Source organism: Xyrauchen texanus, chromosome 26 (assembly GCF_025860055.1).
Source record: "Xyrauchen texanus isolate HMW12.3.18 chromosome 26, RBS_HiC_50CHRs, whole genome shotgun sequence".
Classification (NCBI taxonomy): Eukaryota; Metazoa; Chordata; class Actinopteri; order Cypriniformes; family Catostomidae; genus Xyrauchen; species Xyrauchen texanus.
In genome coordinates, this window is record NC_068301.1 from 8,558,365 (window position 1) to 8,566,225 (window position 7,861).

The 7,861-nt window shown below is 35.4% G+C and overlaps 1 long non-coding RNA gene across 1 annotated transcript; it reads left to right on the top strand.

The window, feature by feature from the left end:
• On the top strand, positions 1-3,797 carry LOC127620372 (uncharacterized). The gene is made up of 3 exons (XR_007967698.1): positions 1-91; positions 907-958; positions 2,017-3,797. It is a non-coding gene; the product is annotated as an uncharacterized LOC127620372 (long non-coding RNA).
• The last annotated feature ends 4,064 nt before the right edge of the window (positions 3,798-7,861 follow it).

Sequence of the window (7,861 nt, forward strand, 5' to 3'; positions counted from 1 at the left end):
ATCGGAAATGGAAATACTAAGGGAATTAGTATTCCATTTGAGTTTTGGCTGGCTACATACGCAACGCTGAGAAAGTGAAAAAGCAGACGTGGTAATTGAAATTGCTATTTACATATGACAGGGCCAAAACTCGTAAGATATGGGAAACACAGTTGCAAACGGACTTTGCTTTTCCATTTGAAATCTGGCAGTCACTGTGCGTTCGCTTAAACGAAAATGCAAACGGTAATGCGCGATTTGGTCCGCAATTGCGTTTGGATTATGTCACATTTTATGCGTCCACAAATTGAAAACGCAATAATGTCCGGAAAATCATTCCATAGTTTTATCCTTCAGTGTTTTAAAAACGTTCCTCGTAATTTTGTAATTAAATGCCCTGTTTGCCAACGGCAAGTCTTCCGTGAGGGCAGCTGGTAACTCTGAGGTGAATTTACACAATTCACCTTGTTGAACAGTTATTGTGGAGTGTCAACTTCAAGATGGTCTTCACAGTGATAATTTTCACATGTATTTCAACTTTAAGTTTAGTCTAATAATTTGTCTGTATTCCGCTCGCGAATGTCGTAGTGGCGCTTGACGCGAGCCTGCAGATGTGCTGCGCCATACTGAGTAAACTGTTATTGCACTCTCAAATAATGTGTTTTCATTTCTGGCACAAACCCATTGGCATTTTCTGCACCATTGTTCACCACCGAGTCCCAGATAAGCATAGCAAAGATAGAAGTGTCAAATTACCACATAACGTACATTTAAAAATGCATTATCATCTGCCGTTCCTACCGTAATTGTGGTTTGTTTGTGTTTTAAGCTTTAATGTTTTGATGATGATTTTATGATCATGATCAGTAGAAGGACTCTTTTAAATGACTGTTTAATAATGTCACTTGATGTTTTTCTCTATTTCAGAGAGACATGTGCAGTGCCTTACCCCTGTTTCATTTGCTTCATGGTTTAGGAGGTAATATTTTTTAGACACTTTTAACTTTTGGCTGCAATTGATTTTTTTTTAGGGTCGATCTTTGCAGTAAATCCACCCAAAGAGGTTCAAATACAGAACAAAGTGGTGTTCGTTTTGAGTATTAAGTATTGTAATGCCATATACCACAAGACAATGTTTGACAGGGTGGAGTTCTAAAATAAATAAAGAATAATCTGTCATTTGTGTATAATTATAGAATTTACATTCTTAAAGGAATAGTTCACCCAAAAATGAAAATTCTCTTAGCATTTACTCACCTTCATATCATCCCAGATGTGTATGACTTTTTTTCTTCAGCAGAACACAAATGAAGATTTTTAGAAGAAGATCTGAGCTCTGTTTGTCCTTACAATGCAATGAAAGAGCTCCCAAACTTTGACGGTCCAAAATGCACAATTGGGCAGCTTAAAAGTAATCCACATGACTTTAATGGATCATTTAATGTCTTCTGAAGCTAATCGATCGGTTGGTGTTAGAAACAAATCGATAATTAAAACTTGATTAAATTATAAAATATCGATCCCTGCCAGCACTTGACACATCACGTAGCTGTCAAGTGATGTAAGCACATTGGCGTGTTCACACGAGAAGTTGGATGCACCGCTTTTGTTTACGACAGAAGAATGAAAGTAACATGAGACTTACGTCAATTCAACCAGCATCCGAGCGCTGGCCAGAATTGCCATTTTAAGTTAAACACTGTTTAATTATCTACTTGTTTCTTAAACAAACATATCGATTCACTTCAGAAGACATTAATTGACCAATTGGAGTTGTGTGGATTACTTTTATGCTGCCTAAATAATCCTTTTGGACCATCAAAATTTTTAAATCAGTTTACTAGCATTCTATGGACAAACAGAGCTCTATCATCTTCTAATCTTTGTTTGTGTTCTGCTGAAGAAAGAAAGTCATATACATTTGGGATGATATGAAGGTGAGTAAATCAGAGAATTTTCATTTTTGGGTGAACTAACCCTTTAAGACTTTACTTTTACAGTTTCACTATTATTAATTTATTTTTCTTTTACCTTTAGGGAGGAACTCCTCAACAGAGCCACATCGCAGCACATCAGTAAATGGTAAAGCTTATTGTGGGTCTGGGCAACAGGACGATATAATCGGATATCGACGATATCTCACAAATTTCACGATGCTGATTGCAACACTCATTGACACACAATGATTGACAATATCAGGAAATGGCAAAACCATGGATCTGTGAAGTCGCCAAATATATTAAACAGTAGCCCAGGACTAGCACCCGCCACCTGCCAGATGCGACAAAGCTGAATCCAGTTTGCAGTCACATAAGAAATGCTGTTTGTCACAAAGACACACACTTGGAGAAACACACTTTATTATATTTTTAAGCACAGACTGTCAATTAAGGTTGGGCGATATATAGAATATTAACTATGTAATCGAGATAATTTTGCTGACTTTGTAAAATTGACCAATATCGTTAATATCGGGAATATTGGCCATAAAGAGCGCATAAGTAGTTTCACGATCTTTCAGGACTGCACAATTAATCAAAATAGCATCAATATGGCAAGTTGGTCATATGTGATTATTAATCCACAAAAGTCTGCGATTTAAAGACAGATAAGCATGGTCTGTGTGCAATTCAGGACAAACCAGTGACTCGCTGATCTGAGTGCATGGTGGCGCTCTGAGATCAGTTCACATGCATTGTGAAACCGAAGTAATACAGGTTCAAGCATTCGAGCACTTACAAACATTAGTAACCGCTACAAGTAAACAGAAAAGGAGGAGATTACAGCATTTCAGGAAATGCAGAACATTGTAAACTGTCAAATAAAGTTCAAGTAAATACGACAGCACTTTTGGTGTCAAAATAAAAGCCCCAGGTGGAGGTGAGTAAACAGGACAGAAATGTATTATTTTTAGGGCTGTCGATTTAACGCGTTAATTCAGTGCGAAGAATGTTACAAAAATAACGCGTTAAAATTTTTGACGCACTTCCCCCAGACCATAATTAGGAAGATTCCTGAAAAATGCAAGCTTGTAGTACCAGCTGTTTACTCCAAAGGGCAGTAAGTGAAACTTCAGCTGTATGAGCAACGCACAGTTTATTACAGTGAAGAAAACACTTCAGTAGGAGTTCTTGCGTTCAAAACACACAAAGGGATCTCAAGATGTGTTTAAAGATTGAGTATTAAACTATATTTAACTTGACACAGTGACCTAAACATTTTATGTTTATGATGCAACACACCCGAGAAACTACACAAGCATGTCTGACACAGGGTGTGGCTGGGTTGAGATGGTGCAAAATTTGGAAATTACCCATAAATATTTAATCACAAATAAAATCTAAGAAATTTCCTTCAAACTTATTTATAAGTACTACCTCACTAATTATTTTCTTGAAGAGAGATTTAATTTTGTGGTCTGAAGGCGGAAATGTTTTTTCATTTATTTTGAAGTTGTCCCTACTCGACTTGTTTTTGGTCTGATTCCTGCAAGATTGTTAGAGATCATATTATTCCCAGCTTTCAACTTTGTTTTGAAAATGTTTTATTAGTTTTTTTTAGCTATGATATGTCTCTTCATAAGGAATATTATTTGATTAATTTTCTGCTTTTGTTGGCAAAGTTTAGTAATTCATAAATGTAAGTATGATGTTTATAAACAATTAGTTTTAATTTTTAATTCAGAGGTTCAGCAATACCTAAGAACAATTTCCATTTTGAGGAACAAGAAAGCTGTAAAGTGTATTGAAATATGTAAACAATTTGATATTTTTATTAAACTGTTTATTTATTTTCCTTTTTGATGTTGTTTGTTTTAATATACCTCTTGGCTCTAGATGTAAAAGTTTTGTAAGCATAAATTTAAAGAAATCATAATAAATCTCAAACTGATTGACAAATTCACTTGTGAAATGGATTACTGTGAACCGTATGCCAATGATTGACTTATGATCAATAATATGGTAGTAAACAATACATTGTATTCTAAAGCCGCTTTTTGTATCGTCTTATCAATGATGAACTCTTCTGCCACAGTAATGTAATGCATTTTAATTATCTGAATTTTTATATATATATATATATACAGTGAGGAAAATAAGTATTTGAACACCCTGCTATTTTGCAAGTTCTCCCACTTGGAAATCATGGAGGGGTCTGAAATTGTCATCGTAGGTACATGTCCACTGTGAGAGACATAATCTAAAAAAAAAATCCAGAAATCACAATATATGATTTTTTTAACTATTTATTTGTATGATACAGCTGCAAATAAGTATTTGAACACCTGTCTATCAGCTAGAATTCTGACCCTCAAAGACCTGTTAGTCTGCCTTTAAAATGTCCACCTCCACTCCATTTATTATCCTAAATTAGATGCACCTGTTTGAGGTCGTTAGCTGCATAAAGACACCTGTCCACCCCATACAATCAGTAAGAATCCAACTACTAACATGGCCAAGACCAAAGACACTAGAGACAAAATTGTACACCTCCACAAGGCTGGAAAGGGCTACGGGGAAATTGCCAAGCAGCTTGGTGAAAAAAGGTCCACTGTTGGAGCAATCATTAGAAAATGGAAGAAGCTAAACATGACTGTCAATCTCCCTCGGACTGGGGCTCCATGCAAGATCTCACCTCGTGGGGTCTCAATGATCCTAAGAAAGGTGAGAAATCAGCCCAGAACTACACGGGAGGAGCTGGTCAATGACCTGAAAAGAGCTGGGACCACCGTTTCCAAGGTTACTGTTGGTAATACACTAAGACGTCATGGTTTGAAATCATGCATGGCACGGAAGGTTCCCCTGCTTAAACCAGCACATGTCAAGGCCCGTCTTATGTTTGCCAATGACCATTTGGATGATCCAGAGGAGTCATGGGAGAAAGTCATGTGGTCAGATGAGACCAAAATATAACATTTTGGTCATAATTCCACTAACCGTGTTTGGAGGAAGAAGAATGATGAGTACCATCCCAAGAACACCATCCCTACTGTGAAGCATGGGGGTGGTAGCATCATGCTTTGGGGGTGTTTTTCTGCACATGGGACAGGGCTGACTGCACTGTATTAAGGAGAGGATGACCGGGGCCATGTATTGCGAGATTTTGGGGAACAACCTCCTTCCCTCAGTTAGAGCATTGAAGATGGGTCGAGGCTGGGTCTTCCAACATGACAATGACCCGAAGCACACAGCCAGGATAACCAAGGAGTGGCTCTGTAAGAAGCATATCAAGGTTCTGGCGTGGCCTAGCCAGTCTCCAGACCTAAACCCAATAGAGAATCTTTGGAGGGAGCTCAAACTCCGTGTTTCTCAGCGACAGCCCAGAAACCTGACTGATATAGAGAAGATCTGTGTGGAGGAGTGGGCCAAAATCCCTCCTGCAGTGTGTGCAAACCTGGTGAAAAACTACAGGAAACGTTTGACCTCTGTAATTGCAAACAAAGGCTACTGTACCAAATATTAACATTGATTTTCTCAGGTGTTCAAATACTTATTTGCAGCTGTATCATACAAATAAATAGTTAAAAAATCATACATTGTGATTTCTGGATTTTTTTTATTAGATTAGGTCTCTCACAGTGGACATGCACCTACGATGACAATTTCAGACCCCTCCATGATTTCTAAGTGGGAGAACTTGCAAAATAACAGGGTGTTCAAATACTTATTTTCCTCACTGTATATATATATATTTCATATTTAAAGATAACTATGTATAATTATTTATTGATATAAATATGTATAATTATTATATATTGAATTATTGTTATATGATGGGCTTTCTCAGCAAATATTTGTACATGCGATTAATCATGATTAATTAATTGGGACACCGTGTAATTCATTCGATTACAAATTTTAATCGATTGACAGCCCTAATTATTTTGTATATGCAAATCTTATAATCAGAATAATAATGATATTTCAGCATTATATTAAAATAATGTCTCAGTATTATAAAATGTTCAACTGGGATTTAAAAAATAAGTCAGTAAAGTAGCTTTCACACCTTGTTCAGTCACAAAAATGTATTAGTAAAAACATTTGAAGGTAAATAATGCTTTCTATTAAGCTAATATGTATCATTGAATGAATGAATGAATGAAAACTTTATTAAACAACAACAACAATCAACACGAAGTGTTCAAAAGGATAAAAACACAAAAAAGCCCAAAGGCTTGTTTCCATTGTGGTCCTTAAGATGGAAGATGAGTAACAGTACATGGACTAAAAACATTGAGAACAATGAAGAAAGGGGGCATAAAAAGATACAGAGAAATAAAACAGATAAAAACACAATAAAAAGAACGAAACAAGGGCTAAATTCCCAGATAAACAAGCAGACACACAAGCAGACAATATAATATTCCTACTACTTCAAGGATTTCTATTTCCTATTTTATATTTTTTTATAGGTTTAATAAGCAATCATTGTATATGAAATACAAATATAAAGTGCATATCAATTAAAATTATGGGATTTCATTATTCCTTATGTTTATTTAATGAAAAATTAATTATTTTTAAGTATAGAATCTACTTGGCTACAATGGCTGTTTGGATGAAATGATGGTTCTTCTGATTAAACAAAAAAAAAATTATAATTTTGAGCCATTTCAGAGCAAATATATAACTATCGATATATATATAGAATATCATCAATTGGCTGAAAAATATAGATATAATTTTTTACGACTTATCGCCCAGCCCTACTGTTAATACTCGTGTCTGATTTGCTGTTTGTTCAGAGGCGTGCAGCACAAGTGGAACAAGCGCATGTAAAGAGTTTTCACTCTTTTTTCTCAGTTTCATTCGTCTGAAAACTGTTTGCAAGAATAATGTTGTCTATAAGAATGCTGCAAATGATCTCCGATCATCTAAGGAGGTGCTGTGAGTTTAGTTCACTTTATTTCACATGGTTAGCATGCATTGTGAATGCTGCAGGTTCAGTAATATATATATATATATATATATATATATATATATATATATATATATATATATGAATAAATCATAAAAAAATAAAAGACACGTTCACCTAGAACCTAAAATTGAGTTCTATATAATTTTCTTTAGGCAGCATTAACTGTATTACCAAAACGCAATACAAACACAAATTCGATAAGAACACACACATGTGGCAGCATTATTTTAGGAACACAAGGGAATTTACTAGGCTTATATATTTTGATTATTATTGTCTTTACATTTATAATTGTCTTTAGTTCTTAATTTGTAGGCTATTAGTAATTTTCCACCTGTTGTCATTGACGGATATTTGCGTGATGGCAAATGGTGCTGTTGACGGTAAATGTTTGGATTTGGGGAGGTGGTTATATAAGATATTTTTTATCATGTCATTATTTTAATGGCTTTTTGGTTTCATTTAAAGTGCAATTTTAATTTAGATTTAATAATTTAATTTAATTTTTTAAGCAAAATCAATAACGTAAAAATATTCACCAACCCTCGGCATGGGGGGTTGACGATATAATCGGATATCGCAATATTTTTAGGTGATTATCGATAAAATATACCAGGATGCAATGGTGTTGTTGATGGTTGCCAGGGCGTTGCGACAGGTATGCTAGGCCATTCTTGATGGTTGCTTCCCTTGCAAAAAATCTAGTTCAGGTAAACTAGTCGCAAACTTGCCACAAATTTGTTTAAATTTGCCATTCATTATTTTCACATGCAAATGAGCTTGTGGTTCGCTGCAAATGTTTGCCCAAAGTTTTTAGCTCTTCGCCGGTAGTGGTAAACCTGCAGCAAACCTTTAGCAACAATGGACAATTTGCCGCAAGTTTGCCGCATAGCTCTATTACATGTAAAAATGATCAGTAGCAAATTTGCCATGAACTGGTTGTTTTAGCAAAGGTTAG